Source organism: Schistocerca gregaria, chromosome 5, assembly GCF_023897955.1.
Source record: "Schistocerca gregaria isolate iqSchGreg1 chromosome 5, iqSchGreg1.2, whole genome shotgun sequence".
Lineage (NCBI taxonomy): Eukaryota > Metazoa > Arthropoda > Insecta > Orthoptera > Acrididae > Schistocerca > Schistocerca gregaria.
The window spans coordinates 92,014,761-92,033,728 of NC_064924.1; positions in this window are offsets into that span (position 1 = coordinate 92,014,761).

The following is an 18,968-nucleotide window of genomic DNA, read 5'->3' on the forward strand; positions in this document are numbered from 1 at the left end:
GTTCTTAATTTCTAACTGCTTTTTCTAGCGTTACTGACAACCCCCAGACACTGCTAAGCAGGTGCCAATGCGTATGGCTGTTTAATGGGCAGTGCTTATCTGATGTACATGGTTGTTGGACCTCTCTCGTAATGTAGAATAAGAGAGATATTTTGGAGACTTTGGTGGTCTTTTTTGAGAGACGTTGTTGCATGGTTCTAGTGCATGATACTGAATACATAACATGTGGGCAGTTCAATGCAAATTTTGCTTACCCCAATACAGCGGGTAAGACTCTACAAATTTCTATTACACGACATTAATGGAACCCCGTTTAATGGCATCTGCTGTCAAGAACGAGAGAGGACATGGATTAACTTTAAGGAAAATTTAAACCCTTCGGTAGGTGGTGATTTGGGCTGGAATTTACCAAAATTTGAGTCAAGCTTTTACGTAAAGTTGTTTTCTTTCCAGACAAGATAGAAAATTTAGAGTAATTCATACAGTCGTAGTGAATTCATTACTGCTACTGTGCCTCATGTAGCTTCAGTTCTCACCCTTCTAGAACAATAGTTTTCCAAAAGCACTAAGCTGTTGATGCTCCTTAATGAAGCAATCGTACATCAGGACACCGAATGTTTAAATAAGTAGCAGAAAGTAATTGAACCTACTTTTGTACTTCGTACCACAATTTAATATAAGTTGGATGGACATTTGTGTACATACGTATTCAAGGTCGAAACCGAATAAGTAATCGAACAAATATGGTAAATTGAATATTACAGTAATAGCAGATTCTCTGAGGGCGCACAAAAATTCGCCAGAGAAATAAATTTTAGGACTAGAAACGATATATAATCAAATCGCATTATTGTCTCTCGCTGGGTTGCTTCTGACCACGTGAAATATGCAAAGAAAGATAAGGTTGCAAATGAACTATCAAAATGTCTGTAGACTCTCAATCCAATTTCCCGGTGTTCTCTTAAGGAGAAAATTAGATTTGTCCATGTTATATCCATTTGAGTTATTTTCTCGCATACATATATAAAATTTTGGGCCATTACATAGTTGACTACCTAAATTACGTTCAAGAATGGCAGGACGCATTTCACTACCTGTATGTTGTGGTAGTTTGATTTTGAAATTTTCTTGTAATTTGATTATTTGGGCAAATCAAAGTTCCTCTGGACTGATCAGCGACTGACCATGCAGCTACAACAATTGCTTTTGATGCAATGTGAATAACATTTATAGTCTAATTAAATATTGACAACGAGACAGACTGCAAATTAGTGATGTAAACTTTTCAGCATCTTCTATATGCGTATGTCAAACAGGCTGACCCAGGAGGAATGGTCAATATATAGGGGTAGGGCAGAAAACATTACAACCAAAAACACAGTAAACATGAGCTCTAATGTGCATACCTTAAGAGCAATGAATACTTGTTCATCTTCGCGATTGTAAAACACATTTCTACTGAACCCTTAAGGTATGCATATTAGAGGCAATATTTACGATACGTTTTTGCTTCGAATGATCGGAACTATCGCAGGAACTAAATCTTGACCATTCCTCTGTGGCCATCCTGTGTATTTCAAATCATGAGATGGTGATTGTTGATTTGCAGTCACATCCATACTCAAAAAATGAAGCGCATAGTAGAGTGTACAAGTAATCTTTGTCCTCATGATCACTTGGGAGCGATGAGTAAAGAGTTGTATATCCCTAGCATCATTTAAAGCCGAGTTTTGAAATTTACAAGTAGGCTTTCACAACGTAGTGTGCCTCTATCTTCGTGTCAGTTTGTTTAAATAATTCCTTGTTGGTCAATAGCCAGATGCAAGTCTTTCGACTGGACGCCAATTCCACGACTTGCTGTTCCCTAGTCTACACCAGCTAGCCAGCCGGGGAGAGCGAACTTCCGATTTAATGGGGAACCACTTGGCGTTCCTGGCGACTCCTTACATCTTAGAGAGATGAAGACTTGAAATTTCCTTGGTCCGACTGGAATGTGAACCAAACACCAATCGGGTTCCACGATCACGCTTGTCAGATAACCAAGCTCCTAATACATAAATCATTGTGGATTGAAATGGTTTCATAGCGTAACAGTTTCCTTAAAAAACATGTATTAGGTACCATACAGGTGTCTGTCATCTGTTGTCATATCTTAACAATAGCAACTCGACACTGTACGTTTAAATTTAGAACGAATGGTCGTGAAGCTGTTGTACTTTCAAAAAATGTGTGCAGTGCTTTCGTAACTGTAGCAGGTAGCTGTTGATCAAGAATTCTTCCCCAACGTCTCATGTAATACTCTTCCCTTGTGTATTTTTAAAGTTTTAAGGTACTGGTAACTTTGCCAATTTTTGTATTTCTTGGCGCTCTTCACGTTGGCAGTCTGCTTTTAAATGCCGATTCAATATTAACAAATTTGTTTCACTTATTTTTGTATATCCAAGTTAATCCCTGTTCTTGGCAGTTCCCGTGTATAGTCTTCTCTCGCATGGCCGATGGTAACGCTATTCAGCAACACGTAGAGCTCTTGGGCTAGAACACAATACAGGAGTCTTGTTAGATTCGTAGTTCATCGGAGATAGTAGGGAAAACGTAATTTTGGTAGCAAATGGAAGCCTTAAAGTGGAAAAGCAGCTACATAAAAAAATTCGCAAGCGATAGCTTTTCTAAAACTTGGAGAACTAGAAGCAGTATTCCATCTCCCAGAGATTTAAGAAAGGAACCACGCGGTACATTCTAGAATATGACAGTGATACATTCACCCCGATGACATGAGGCTCCCAAAACCGGATTTTGTAAATAGATTTCCTAATACCGCACTTGGAAACGATTTTCGAAATCCGCTTCTTCTTGCATGATTTCAAATTCCGCAATCGATTTTCGCTCCCATGTAAACGCAACCGCTTTCAAATGTGCTTCAGTTGTCAGGTTACATCCTGTTTTTAAAAATTTTCGGCTAGTGTGGACAGAGTGGATTCTTGTACAGTGAAGCATACGTAGAAATATTAGACTAAATGTGTTTACACCTCTTATAACAGATGAGAAATAGCGATTGTGCTGACTAAATCAGAAACTCTAGCAACAGTTTTCCAGGCAGCGTATTTACTGGGCTCGCAAGTGCGCAGTCTACCTTAACATGTAAACACGACAGCGAAAAACGGTTTCCGAAATTCGGTTTTTGTCTTTTGGAAGGTGTCGCCTGACAACGTAATGAATGTACCAACTTACAAAACAGTTGGTATCTGATTTTGCTTCTTAAGAGTATGTCTGCCATACATTTTTGATGTTGTAACCTTGATATCTGAAACCTCGTTACTTCTTTGGAAAAACACAATGTATGTGGGCGATAAACAATCCTTCATGAAGAGTATAACTTAGAAATGGGAGTATGGCGAGGCTTCAAATGAACTTCGAAGAGATGAATGATAAATTTTGCATTCATTTCCTAGTGCCATGCTGCTTGAAATGTTTTTCAAAATACTCGGCAAAGAAAGAAAATTGCAGAACTGTGTATAGAATAGCCATACCTGCATGTATCTAAAGATAATACATAAGTGACGACCATTTTCTAGAATTAAAATTAACAATTTTTAGAAGAGGTTGTTTTGCATTTGCAGTTTTCTTTCTCTTGATAACCTGAAAGTGTTTGATTTTTTATCTGTGCCTTTTTTGAGTGTAGTCATCAGATATAACGGTCTTGTCGTTGAAAAGAGAGAAAGGGATTTTAAAGTTTTGTTGATGATGTAATCATTACATACGGAGCACAAGCGTAAACGGAAAACATGGAAAAGGAAAGCAACCGTGTCTTTTTCAAAGGCACCGTTCCAAGCCTCTGAAGAGCCCTGAAGAAAATCGAAATCTGTGGCTGGATGAGGTTTGAACTGCTGTCCTCCAGAACATGTGTTTTTACTGCTGTGGCACCTCACTCAGTTAGTGGTGCTGATTGATCTACATTTTGTCCAATTCTTTGTTGAAATACTGAGCTCTGTTCTTGACTTTTAGGTATGCTGTAGTTGAAATTTCCACATGTTTTTGGTGAAGAATGTCTCCACCCTGTCACATCCCTCCCCTGTCTCCCACCTCTCCTCTATCTCCCCCCTCTCTGCCTTCCGCTCTCCGCCCCCTCCGCTCTCCGCCCCCTCCGCTCTCCGCCCACTCTGCTCTCCGCCCCCTCCGCTCTCCGCCCCCTCTGCTCTCACGCCCCCCCCCCCGCTCTCTCTCGCCCCCCACTCCGCCCTCTGTGCCCCCCCTCTCCGTTCTCTGCCCCCCACTCACCGCTTCGCATTGTTATAGCACTGATTAAAATTCTATGAGAGCTATTTTCTATTTACATCTGAGTTAGAATTATTTTTTATGTAATGAATTGGAATACCTGATACATGCTGACTGGTCCAGGTTAATACAAAAACTGTTTCTGCAATGAAATATTAATTCACTTTCAGGTGAAACACTTAAGCAGATAATTACAGCGAGTGAGTTCCTATTTTTAAGCCGTGTGGCGTAATAAAAAAACTTGAAATTATGTTCTCGCCCATAATGGCGTCTTTGACACAAAATTAGCTTCTTATATGAAAGCTGCAAATTATTCAGTAATAATTATATGATGCCTTACCCTACACTATTGAAAAGAAAACACGATTTTACACATTTATATGATTAATTATTATTTTCATAAGAATGCTTTTTCTTACAGAATTAGTAACAAACACATACCATTTTCATCACGAATCATCAATGGCGTCGTTCTGCAATCAAGAAAAAAAAGAAGAGTAATAGGTTTTTTCTTACTTCCTCGTTAGAGGACTGTCTGTTCATTTTTGTCTTGTTCACAAATTATCCTTGAAATTCATAGCTTTCGTATAATAGTAATTTTCATTGTATTTTACAAGATTTCACTGCAATAATCACAACAGATCGTCTGTGTGGATTTTATCAATATTTTCGTTATTACGATTGTTTTTATATCGTCGCGCTACTTTCGCAAATTATCACAATAACGTCATGGGTATAGCACATGGCCCCCAAAAATGTGGTTATTTGTCACTTAGCAAGCTACGAAGACTAGCCACATTTTTAGATCTAGAGTCAATTTAAAATTTGTATTATTACACTTCCCTCTTAATTCGGCACTAGTATTTTACTGGGATAAGTTGTACTAAGTAACAAGTATTATCCCTGCAGTTACCTGCACACTTATACACCCTACATCTGGAAAGAAGTTCTATTAGCACATTTCATATTGTCCCCTCTTCCGTGTAGTTACTGTCCTTGTATGTTTGCGAACTTATTTTGTTCGCTCAGTTCTTTTCGTCTACACGTAACTTAATTATTTAAAAGTGTAGCAATCTTTCTTCGTATTGCACACAGCACAATTTAAGAAAGTGGGTACATTCCGCACACAAGCACTGTGGTGTGTGTCCATGTACATATTTCACCAGTCCGTGATGACACACAATGGATGTGGTTGGCTACACCGTCACTGACGTTAGTGACAACGTGCACTGATATGTATCACTGATCCAGATCCACCACCTCAGATGATGCACTTCTTTTCCCGAAAATTGTCATATACGGTGGCAACAACATTTAATGCAGTTATATAACACTGTTCGTTTTACAGATCGCTGCTGCGTCGTTTGAAAAGCAGCAGTCCTTTTACAAAATATACTAGTCCGCAGACAAGAGTCTTTCACAAAATGAAACTGTAATGATTTAGTAATGACAATAACGAAGTGAAGTTTGCTTATTAGCAAACCAACAATACCCGTAATAAACATCCTTCTTAGTGTCACGGAATTGAAACAGCTAAATAGCCATCAGGACGAGCCAACGCTTCAGGCTTACAATGTTGTTGCCAAGATTATTTAATGATTTAGCCCTTGTTCATTTTTTTGTCATTTATTCATGGTGTGTAGGACATTAGTTAAAGTGCAACCAGCATCCAGTCCGTAACTGAACGGTCGCGGTCGCGAAACAATATTTCAAATTCTTACAAGATCCTAAGATGGGATTCTATGTAACTTTGGAATAACTTCACGTAATCCAGATTGGTAACAAGTTCCCCCCTGTGGTGCATACCATATTTATTCACCCAAGGTGCACTTATTCACACATTCAAGATATTTTTACAAAGAACATAAAACAGTAATTGCAAAAAAATCTCTTTAACTGCAATTGCAAAATTTAAAGAAATAAATTTGACCTTCCAATCGTCTTAGGTTTTCTATTCATCAGCTATCTTAACTATATTTACCAAAAAAAGCTAAGTCCTGATAACTTCCTTCTTTTCATTATCAGTTAACTCGATGAAATTATTTCTTCCAGAAACAATGCTTTGACTTTGTAGTCCATGATGTATATTAATATGTACATCTTATGTTATCACTTGCATACATTTTCTCATATACACAGAAATTGTAAAAACATAAATGAGATACAGAGTAATTGTAAAAAACACTAATGAAATACATTACAATCCTATAAACACACAGGAAATTTTCATCCTTACTTTGGCCAAGTGCCCCCCCCCCCCCCTGATCGGCTGGTGGACAAAACTTCGAATACAGAATACGTGTCCGGACGTAACGCTTGGTTGGTCCACCTGCAAACCCTATCGTAGATGTGGCGCTCGGTGGATCCGTCTCCGAACATAGCTCCGTATATATACTACGCAGCAGATGCACGCCCGAACGCTAACTCGCATGTGATAGATTATGGATATGCAACGGAACAACGATTCGTACATTGCGCGTGACGGGTCCACCTCGAAACCTACCACGTGAGCGGCATATTGTGGATCCGCATCTCAACACTGATCCGGATATAAAGTACGGCGGATCCACAGTCGAACGCTAACTCGGGTCTCCTGCGAGTCCTGGGTATCGTCCGCAAGACGTGCTTATACAGAGACATACAGAAAGCAGAGCAAACGCGCTCCGAACATGGAGGTGACTGCATACAGTCGAGTGCAGTGCTATATTACACGAACCGATCGATGCATTTTGGGCTAGGTGGTGGCGGCGGTGCAACATTTACAACCCACTTTAGAACACACAACGAGATGTTATCTCATGATCGCATACATAGATCTGACCTCATATCGATAGAATTGCGAAAAGTGACCACGGAATAGACATATATCGACTGAATATAGAGCCTAATGCAGTGAACTTGAAGTACTTTTCTATCTTCTGGTTCGCACCGAACAATTTGTATATCGGAAGAACTATGCTGCAACGGGAGGAAACCCGGAAAAAAGTGGACATCGAAACGAAAGGAATAAGGGGCAGTCAATTTCCCCCCCCCCATTGAGGGTGCATTATATTGTATGTCTATTGGGGGTACCAGTAATTTCGGATGCTTCAGTCACGTGACATAGCTTACATTCTACTCGTATACAGCTACGTGTCCTACATGTGTTTTAAAGCACTATCTACTTGCGATCGTTAACGGTAAATCTGTTGGTCATCAGAGGACTTCCATCTCGTGTGTGAAGAAACTTGACACACTCCTCTAAAGGGGCTTTCATTTATGCGATCACCGCTGTCGCATCTTGGGTGTAAAATCGAGACTTCAGAGTCGTAACTAACTTAGCGGTAAGAGCTTGTGACGCACTGCAATCGCTGTGTACGCATTGCTCGACTGATGCGCTGCTTACAGAGTTAGTGACAAAATGAGTGTAATTTTCACATGTCACATGCTGCTGCTTTCCGTTTATCTGTCTCCTTGTAGGATGTATCACCCACTAGTAAGCATCATTTTATGTAGGCCTTACGCAGCCATCGTATAGTTTCTGAACTGCGATCGGATGTGAACAGTGGACACTATATGTCTCTGCAGAGCTATATTGCGCTTGTATAATGAACAGGAAATGATTTACTATTAGATAAGACAGTTCAGCGTAGAGAAACTATGGAGAAGGATGTATGTCAGATACGGGTTAAAGGTTTTCGATCTAATATTATAGCCAGTTTTTAGGCGCAGAACGTCGTAGTCATTGGCGTGTGTGTGTTTATGTTCTCTATCTTACGAATACCTTCCAAGTACAGATTTCTAGACTTGCGCTATTGGGTGGGGAATTGTAGGACGCCCCTACATAGGTCAGGGGTGCAAGGAAGAGGATACTCGGGTAGCAGACTACTTGTGGCAGGCACATGGGGTTTTTTTTAGGCTAGGCAGTAGTGCGAGGTGTCCTGATGAACACTCACCAGTCGACGTGCAGGCAGGGAAATCAGGACGCGCTCAGTGTAAAGACACTTCAGCTATCAAGATATTAGCAGTAAATTTTCAGAGTGTTCGGAACAAAGTTCCTGAATTTAGTGCCCTCCAGGAAGCATTGGGCGCGCGAATTATTCTCGGGAATGAGACCTGGCTGAACCCTGAGATAGGAAGTTCTGAAACATTTAGTGAGGGTTGGAACGTGTATCGGAAAGACAGATTAGACACCGGCGGAGATGGTGTCTTCATTGCAGTTGACAAAAATATTGTGTCTACTGAGGTCGAAGTAGAGTGTGATTGTGAAGTTATCGGGACACGTTTAACAGTGCTAGGGGAAATAAAGTTAACATTGGGGTGTTATTACCGGCCACCAGGTTCCACCGTGACAGTTCTAGAATCATTCAAAGGGAGTCTACATTCTATATTGCAGAAGTACCCGGATCATTCTATATTAGTCGGAGGCGACTTCAGCCTACCTAGAATAGACTGGGGTGTCCATGCGTTCATTACAGGTGGTACAGACAAGCCGCCGTGTGTATTACTTTTGAACACATTATCCGAAAACTGTCTTGAGCAGCAAAGTCGACAGCCAACGAGTAATGAAAATATTTTAGATCTGGTAGCCACGGACAGACCAGACCTCATGGACGGTGTCATTGTTGAGACAGGGATTAGTGATCATGATGTTGTCATTACGAGTATGGTTACGAAAGTTAAAAAGTCGGTCAAGAAGGCTGGGAGAGTATTCTTACTAGAAAGAGCAGATAAGGAGTTGTTAGCATCCCACTTAGTAAATGAATTGACTTCATTTACTTCCGGCACGACAGAAGTAGAAGAAATTTGGGCAACTTTTAAACACATTGTAAATCACGCATTGGACAAGTATGTGCCGAAAAAGTGGGTTACGGACGGAAAAGACCAACCGTGGATAAACAGCGCTATTCGGAGAATGCTCAGGAAGCAAAGGCAGTTTCACTCGCGGTACAAGAAAGGTCGGGAGAATGAGGACAGGCAAAAGTTAATAGAGATTGGTGCTGCTGTAAAAAGAGCTATGTGCGAAGCATTCAACCACTACCACCGTCATACCCTAGCAAAAGATCTGGCTGAAAACCCAAGGAAATTCTGGTCTTACGTAAAACCGGTAAGCGGGTCGAAGGCTTCCATCCAGTCACTCACTGATCAGTCTGGCCTGCCAACGGAAGACAGCAAAACGAAAGCTGAAATTTTAAATTTAGCATTTGAGAAATCTTTCACGCAGGAGGATCGTACAAGCATACCGCCGTTTGAGTCTCGTACAGATTCCTGTATGGAGGACATAGTGATAGACATCCCTGAGGATGTGAAGCAGCTGAATGGGTTGAAAATAAATAAATCGCCAGGTCCTGCTGGGATTCCAATTCGGTTTTACAGATAGTACTCTACTGCAATGGTCCCTTACTTAGCTTGCATTTATCGCAAATCTCTTGCCCAATGTCAAGTCGAGAGCGACTGGAAGAAAGCGCAGGTGACGCCTGTATATAATAAGAGTAGAAGGACGGATCCAAAAATTACAGACCAACATCCTTAACATGGATTTGTTGCAGGATTCTCGAACGTATTCTCAGTTCCAATATAATGAATTTCCTTGAGACAGAGAAGGTGCTGTCCATGCATCAGCACGGCTTTAGAAAGCATCGCTCCTGTGAAACGCTACTCGCCCTTTTTTCACATGATATCTTGCGAACCATGGATGAAGGGTATCAGACGGATACCATATTCCTTGACTTTCGGTGCCCCACTGCAGACTCCTAAGGTACGAGCACATAGGATTGGTTCCCAAGTATGTGAGTGGCTTGAGAATTCTTAAGTAATAGAACCCAGTACGTTGTCCTCGATGGTGAGTGTTCATCGGAGATGAGGGTATCATCTGGAGTGCCCCAGGGAAGTGTGGTAGGTCCGCCGTTGCTTTCTATGTACATAAATGATCTTTTGGATAGGGTCGATAGCAGTGTGCAGCTGCTTGCTGATGATGCTGTGGTGTACGGGAAGGTGTCGTCGTTGAGTAACTGTAGGAGGATACAACATGACATGGACAGGATTTGAGATTGGTGTAAAGAATGGCAGCTAACTCTAAATATAGATAAATGTAAATTAATGCAGATGACTAGCAAAAAGAATCCTGCAATGTTTGAATACTCCATTAGTAGTGTAGCGCTTGACACAATCACGACGATTAAATATTTGGGCGTAACATTGCAGAGCGATATGAAGTGGGACAAGCATTTAATGGCAGTTGTGGGGAAAGCGGATGGTCGTCTTCGGTTCATTGGTAGAATTTTGGGAAGGTGTGGTTCATCTGTAAAGGAGACCGCTTATAGAACGCTGGTGCGAACTATTCTTGAGTACTGCTCCAGCGTTTAGTATCCCCATCAGGTCGGATTGAGGGAGGATATAGAAGCAATTCAGAGGCGGGCTGCTAGATTTGTTACTGGTAGGTTTGATTACCATGCGAGTGTTACGGAAATGCTTCAGGAACCCGGGTGGGAGTCTCTAGACGGAAGGAGGCGTTCTTTTCGTAAATCGCTACTGAGGAAATATAGAGAACCAGCATTTGAGGCTGACTGCAGTACAATTTTACTGCTGCCAACTTACATTTCGCGGAAAGACCACAAAGATAAGATGAGAGAGATTAGGGCTCGTACAGAGGCATATAGGCAGTCATTTTTCCCTCGTTCTGTTCGTGAGTGGAACAGGGAGAGAAGATACTAGTTGTGGCACGCAATGTATGGTGGATTGGAGAGTATATATGTATGTAGATGTAGATGTACAGATCCTAGACTCTAGAACAATAATTTAGAGTTGGTAGCTTCGTTGATTTAGGTAAAAATGTATCCAACTCAATTCGTCTCGAACTCCATCGCGTATAAAAATAAGTCTTGTCTTGTTCTTCTTAACTGTATGCTACTACATTACGGCGCTTTGAAATCTGTTACTATACATCGATAAAGAGTGCTAAGCTTCTCGACATGGTAACATCTCGGGAAATTTCGTGCACTTGGATGGGTTGGGGCTTGGAGAGTTATATTCATTCACGAGATGTGGAGTGTAGTACTCTTCTTCTGATCGCTTGGAGATTAATTCTCTAGAGGTGCTGCAGGGTGTTTTGGTCAATGACTTTGTGAGGTTGGTCTTTTACCCTAAGACTGTGCTCTGTGACTCCCATACGCTGAGAGAGATAGATCATAAACTAAACATTATGCGCGAAGTGTTACAAATATGTAGAGCGTTGTCTGATGTACTTTGATCATGTATGTATTCGAGAATTAACAATGAATGGACGCACTGCACAGTAATCTACCCACATTCGCAATCATACTCGCAAAGTGATGTGAAAGGGGCGGTTTAGCTGTGATACTGAAATTGGAGGGGGGGGGGGGGGGGGGGCGGCATGCTGTCACGTCAGTGGCCGGTGCTGAACTTAGTGCAAATTCTTCGCACTATCAAGTCTGTTGCTTAATATTACCGTACATCGAAGGTGTCTTTGTCATCACATCCACGCATCGATTACCACGTAATAATTGAGTGACATAGCTTGTTTGAGTTGGGGGAGAAGTTTTGTGGGTGGGAGACAACTTCTGGGGGTTGCTAGCAGCTAAACAGCGATCGCGTACATGAGTGCAAAATTATCAATAACTCGAAATAGAAGGCCGAGACATCATCTGTTCCGTCGCGGTGACATATGACCTTAAATGTAGAGTTCATGAGAGACTTTCGCACGGTAATTTGGAAACCCCCGACAACGCAGCCAAACTCTTCTACTTTCCTTAAGTTGTAAGTGTGTTTTATTTAAAAATAATCCTTCAAGTGTATGTGACATCTTATGAGACTTAACTGCTAAGGTCTCTAACATTCTGGGTGGTGTCTGTTTGTTCAATATCGTGTCTCCCTACCACTTTCGCGCAACGACGCTCTGAGCGTGTTTTTTAGGGAATTGACTAGTTTGAACCTGGAACCTGTTGCTGGTAAGGAGACGCCAGACCACACATGACATTTAGAATTCAGAAGATTTCAGTGAGACTAGCGATGATATAACCAAATACTTAATGATTTCAGCGTCAGCTCCACTGCACTCCCTGTAAAAGAATCTTAATACTAACTAAATTTAGTGGAAGGGGTTCAAGGCTTTCCTATTTTTAGTTAGCTGGTAAAATAACGTCGAAAAAGCAGTTAAGTTTACCATTGGAAATTTTATTCTACTCACAAAACATTGTTTATAAATTGCGCTATTGATAAAAGGAAGTGTTTTAATATAGGATGGTAAAAACCAACCGCGTTCAACAAAAATGTGAACGAATATTCCCTGAATGGGTTTCCAAGTTCTACAATGGATCGAAGGATGACCTATGCCATATCACATCTATAATCTAGGTTTAAATTAAGTTTCACAAAAGAGAAAACTATCAAAATGGTCTAACAGTGACCCTCAATTATCTTTAATTACTTATCTAACTTGTCGTAAATTACAGTGGCTGATGTGGCTTCTCAACAACTATATAACAGAAAAATCATCGCGTTTCAGATTTTTACTTCAAGTGGCAAATGTGAACACCATGAGCTTTAATTGACGATCGACACTAGTATTACGCAAGAAGGGGGTGTAACAGATGAGACTTCTGCAGTTCTGAGTGAAGATTTGTGCGCTGTTATGCGGCATCGCGTGCATTCATTACCTTGTCGGTGTTCGTCAGTGTGCGGCGGCCGGCGCAGCAGCCATCCAGCTCGCCGTCTCGGAACTAACTAACTTCTCCTTACTACCATTTACCGAAGTTGGTTTAAAAAAAAAAAACTACCTGGTTGTGTTTTCATCTGACCAATCAGGGTCTCAGCTCCGCCTACAAAAATTCTGTCTGTCCAATGAGAAACGTTATACTTTTCGTGGTGGGGCAATGTTTTTAAAGTTTGCAAAGGATGTAAGGATGTAGAAGCTTATCTCACTAGGGGTAAGATAGATACTGCCTACAGGAAAATTAAAGAGACCTTTGGAGAGAAGAGAACCACGTGTATGAATATCAAGAGCTCAGATGGCAGCCCAGTTCTAAGCAAAGAAGGGAAGGCAGAAAGGTGGAAGGAGTATATAGAAGGCTTATACAAGGGCGATGTACTTGAGTACAATATTATGGAAATAGAAGAGGATGTAGATGAAGACGAAATGGGAGATACGATACTGCGTGAAGAGTTTGACAGAGCACTGAAAGACCTGAGTCGAAACAAGGCCCCCGGAGTAGACAACATTCCATTAGAACTACTGACGGCCTTGGGAGAGCCAGTCATGACAAAACTCTACCAGCTGGTGAGCAAGATGTATGAGACAGGCGAAATACCCTCAGACTTCAAGAAGAATATAATAATTCCAATCCCAAAGAAAGCAGGTGCTGACAGATGTGAAAATTACCGAACTATCAGTTTAATAAGTCACAGCTGCAAAATACTAACGCGAATTCTTTACAGACGAATGGAAAAACTGGTAGATGCAGACCTCGGGGAGGATCAGTTTGGATTCCGTCGAAATGTTGGAACACGTGAGGCAATACTGACCTTACGACTTATCTTAGAAGAAAGATTAAGAAAAGGCAAACCTACGTTTCTAGCATTTGTAGACTTAGAGAAAGCTTTTGACAATGTTGACTGGAATACTCTTTTTCAAATTCTAAAGGTGGCAGGGGTAAAATACAGGGAGCGAAAGGCTATTTATAATTTGTACAGAAACCAGATGGCAGTAATAAGAGTCGAGGGGCACGAAAGGGAAGCAGTGGTTGGGAAAGGAGTGAGACAGGGTTGTAGCCTCTCCCCGATGTTATTCAATCTGTATATTGAGCAAGCAGTAAAGGAAACAAAAGAAAAATTTGGAGTAGGTATTAAAATTCATGGAGACGAAGTAAAAACTTTGAGGTTCGCCGATGACATTGTAATTCTGTCAGAGACGGCAAAGGACTTGGAAGAGCAGTTGAACGGAATGGACAGTGTCTTGAAAGGAGGATATAAGATGAACATTAACAAAAGCAAAACGAGGATAATGGAATGTAGTCAAATTAAATCGGGTGATGCTGAGGGAATTAGATTAGGAAATGAGACACTTAAAGTAGTAAAGGAGTTTTGCTATTTAGGAAGTAAAATAACTGATGATGGTCGAAGTAGAGAGGATATAAAATGTAGACTGGCAATGGCAAGGAAAGCGTTTCTGAAGAAGAGAAATTTGTTAACATCGAATATAGATTTAAGTGTCAGGAAGTCGTTTCTGAAAATATTTGTTTGGAGTGTAGCCATGTATGGAAGTGAAACATGGACGATAACTAGTTTGGACAAGAAGAGAATAGAAGCTTTCGAAATGTGGTGCTACAAAAGAATGCTGAAGATTAGATGGCTGGATCACATAACTAATGAGGAAGTATTGAATAGGATTGGGGAGAAGAGAAGTTTGTGGCACAACTTGACTAGAAGAAGGGATCGGTTGGTAGGACATGTTTTGAGGCATCAAGGGATCACAAATTTAGCATTGGAGGGCAGCGTGGAGGGTAAAAATCGTAGAGGGAGACCGAGAGATGAGTACACTAAGCAGATTCAGAAGGATGCAGGTTGCAGTAGGTACTGGGAGATGAAGCAGCTTGCACAGGATAGAGTAGCATGGAGAGCTGCATCAAACCAGTCTCAGGACTGAAGACAACAACAACAACAACGTAATGGGACGCGAAAATGTCTCACACTAAAACTTGCAGCTGGTGTTGTCCTAGTGGTTAGCTGGCGACGTGGGTGTCCAGTCCGTCGCTTATCGTAGGGCCTTCTAGATTAACACGGTTCTGCTTCCTGCTTCTGTTTCTCCCCTCGGAACTGCGTCTGTCTCATGGTGGGAAGGTATGACATGCATTCAGGCATTCTTGTGTTAGTCTGTGGTATTCCATTTGCTCACTCGTTACTCGTATTTGGTTAACTTAATGTCACGATTTATTCGGAGCTATGTGACATACTACTGGATTTGCTTATCATGTCAGGGTTTTCATGGAAGATGTTGGATTTGCCTGACACCTCACAGGTCATCAGTCCCTAAGCTTACACACTACTTAACCCAAATTATCCTAAGGACAGACACACACAACCATGCCCGAGGGAGGACTCGAACGTCTGCCGAATCCAGCGCCTTATACTGTGCGGCAAATAATTCATTGTTATGCTATCTGCGGTAAGAACATGATTTACATAGTGAGATGTCTAGTTATCTGTGAGAGGTCGTGGATTATAGCGTCTTAATGCCAGTTTAGAATGTGACATAGAGGTCGAAGTCGTGGCAGAAAAAAGAAATGTTTGGCAGTGTACAAACCGCGTTAGAAAACAGTGTTTCAAACAAGTAAACAGGGCCACAGAGGGCGTTTCTTGCGATTTACAGTATAGTACGTGGGATACAATTATTCTCCTAATGGTGTCTATGTGAGTTCTAAATCGGATGAGGTTATTTGAGCTTCTATAGTTGTTAGTCTTTGTCTGCTGGGGGTGGTAGAGAATGACGATGACAGGATGTTGGGCTTGTTGACTTGAATGGATGTGTATCTGTAGTACTTGTATGTAGTTTGGGGACGCAACACAATGCGCGCATTTCCGCCGGATGGTCAAACCACGGTCCTGTCGCAGTAACTCAGTTCGTTCTGTTTATACACGGGCTGCAGAAGGTGGTGGATATGGCTTTGTCCGACTTCTGCTCAGTCCCGACTTAAAATGGTATGATCACATGTGCAAAGTTGTTGCAAGATGTGTACGGACTGACTAAGACCATGTTGGATTTTTACAGTAGGTTCGAGAAAGGTGATCTTTCTCAATGAGTCATAGCCTTTACCTCAGTGGATATATAACGGAACATCTGACATAGTATCGAGACAGAATACGTTACACATACTGGATAAATATCCAGCGGTGTGAGGGAGTTGCAAATACCGGTGACTTACTGCGTTCCGTAGCTGAATGACTTTCAAAATTCATTGGGCGCGTGTGTGATATGTCCGGATTTGAGGATCAGGTTTATAAAGTATATCTATTTGTGAAAAGGAAACGTGTATATGATGTTGTAGGGTGTGTGTGGATTTGACTTGGGGTACTGTGATAGTGAAGGGAAGAGTATGTCTAGTGCTGAGGAAGATACAGGTATTTTCAGAGCCACAGCATTCAACAGAGTGTATTTCCAATACTTTGCACATTGCCGAATATCGTTCAGCTGAGACCTAGATCGTAAGATTTAATTGTAAGTATAGTGATAGAAGAAATATGTGAGGCGTTTTCTAGAATGTGTTCGTGTATGAAAAGTCTGTGGTGGTATTGATTCGCGTTCTCACGTTAATGGTAGCTGTCTTCCGAATGCAGAGGCCTGTTGGAGTGCAGAAATGTATGATAGTTAACTTTACCATGTCTACACGACCGAATAGCGAACTAAGTATGTCCTGGAATGTTTTTGTGATCAAGTCTAACTTTGAGGAGGTGGCGCGTTTGCGTTGGAGCATTATTCCCTCCCATGTCAATTGTTAGGTCGACTGCTTCTGCACATTTGATGCCTTTATTTAGTTGAGGGAATATGGATTGTGGTGTGTTGGACACACGTCTGCCTGTTCTCTAGACGTGGGAACGATCATAGTTAGTTTGTAGAGAGTATTGATCATCTCGGATCTGTTACACCCGTGCTGCCTGAGCTGTTGTTGTTCCGCTGGCAGAGGGCATGGCCAAATTCTCGTGTGCCCTCTGGTGGACAGGACTTTACTTGCGGCAACTACTGTGCGTGACGCGCCGTGCCGATGTGCACCTCCAGCGATCTTCTGATGGCTACTGCACTCCTCCTCCATCTCCATCTGGGGGTGAAGCCACTGTTATCCACTGCGTCGGAAGGTGGAGCGTCGTGCAGGAGCGATGACCTCCACGTCTATCAGAAGGCTGGAGTCAAGAGGATCGGCCAACCCTCGAGCCGGAACCTTCGAATACGGCTGGGAGTGACCCACACAAAGAGGCCCCCGTCGTCCCACCACTGGAGCCTGGGACAGAACGGGAGACAAGCCATCGAACACTGGACCCTGATCCACCTCGGGAGGGGCAAGACCCAGTGGCAGGGACGATGGGGAAGGGATGACCACAGGTGAACCAGCCTCCTGAGCAACCGGGTACTCCGTTTTGTGAAGACTGGCGAGGACCAGGCCTGAGGAAATTCGTGCACATACTTTTTCATCTGCATCTTAAATGTGCGCACCATGCACTCGTCTTCCCAATTGGATTGTCGATGAAAGGGGGGAGAGCAAACGTGCCAAACAGCGAAGCGCCTACAAAAATCCTGGAAGGTCTGCGCAATAAACTGAGATCCATTGTCCGAGACCAGGGTGACTGGCAGACCTTCCACAGAAAAGATTTTTGCTAGTGCCTGGATTGCAACTTCTGAAGTGGTTGAGGAGCAGCAAACCACCTATGGGAATTGGGAATAAGCATCACAGACAATGAGCCAAATGCCATTGAAACGGGCCCTCAAAATCGATGTGAACACGTTCCCATGCCTGGGTTGTAGTCGGCCATGACGAGAACGCTGACCCTGGAGATGCCTGTTGGCTATCACACTGAGAACAGGAGGCCACAAAGCGCTCAATTTCTATGTCAATACTGGTCCAGTACACATGTCTGCGAGCCAAGGTTTCAGTACGGGAAACACCCCAGTGCCCCTCATGTAATAATGTCAGAACTTCCCTTCACAAACTTGCAGGAACAACCACGCGAGGAGCTGTATCATCGGTAGCGAGAAGGAGAACTCCTTCCAAGATGGAGAGGTGGTCTCGTAGAACAAAATAATTATGAAGAGGGTCCGAGGCCCAGCCTGGAGGCTGGACCACCACCCCTGCTGAATGAGGCAAACGACTTGCCGGAGAACCGGCTCAGCTGTCGTTTCCCTGGAAACTCGAGAACTAGTGATCGGGAAGCCATCAACCGCTTGGTGGGGCACCACATCCAAATGAAAACACCAAATCTCCTCTCAATCGAACTTAAGGTCTGGGCCCACAGAAAGACGGAAGGAGCGTCTGAGTTGGCATGCTGTCTGGTAGGGCGAAAATTAATGTCATAAAAATGGTACTTAGAGAGGAACAAGGCCCAGTGCTATAGTCTGCGGGCCGCCCTATCTGGAATTTGAGAGGCAGGGCCAAATATCGATATTAACAGCTTATGGTCAGTGATTAACTGAAACTTCGTGCCATAGAAGAAATGGTGAAACTTGGCAACAGCGTAGCCAATGGACAAAGCCTCTTTCCACCTGGGAGTAATGGCCCTGCGCAGGACTAAGAGTTTCACGCAAACGCCAGTGGCTGCTCGGAACCATCCTCGTTGCGATGGGCCAGGACCGCCCCCACCCCATACTGCGAAGCATCTGTAGCCAGGACCAATGGCTTATGGGGGTGAAAAGTACCCAAACAAGGCGTTGACGTGAGGAGGCGCTTTAACGAGGTGAACCCTCGCTCGCATGCAGGCGACCTATCAAAAGGAACATCGTTGCACAGAAGGCAGTACAGGGGGCAGACTATGGTGGAAACCCAGGGAATGAACCGGTGGTAATAGGCAATCTTGCCTAAAAAAGCTTGTAACTCTTTCAGCGAAGTGGGCCGCAGAAGGTTGACGATACCTTGGACCAAACTTCCTAGCGGCTGGACGCCGTGCTGAGATATGGTGTATCCCACATATTCAATGGGCGGTTGGAAGAAGTTTGACTT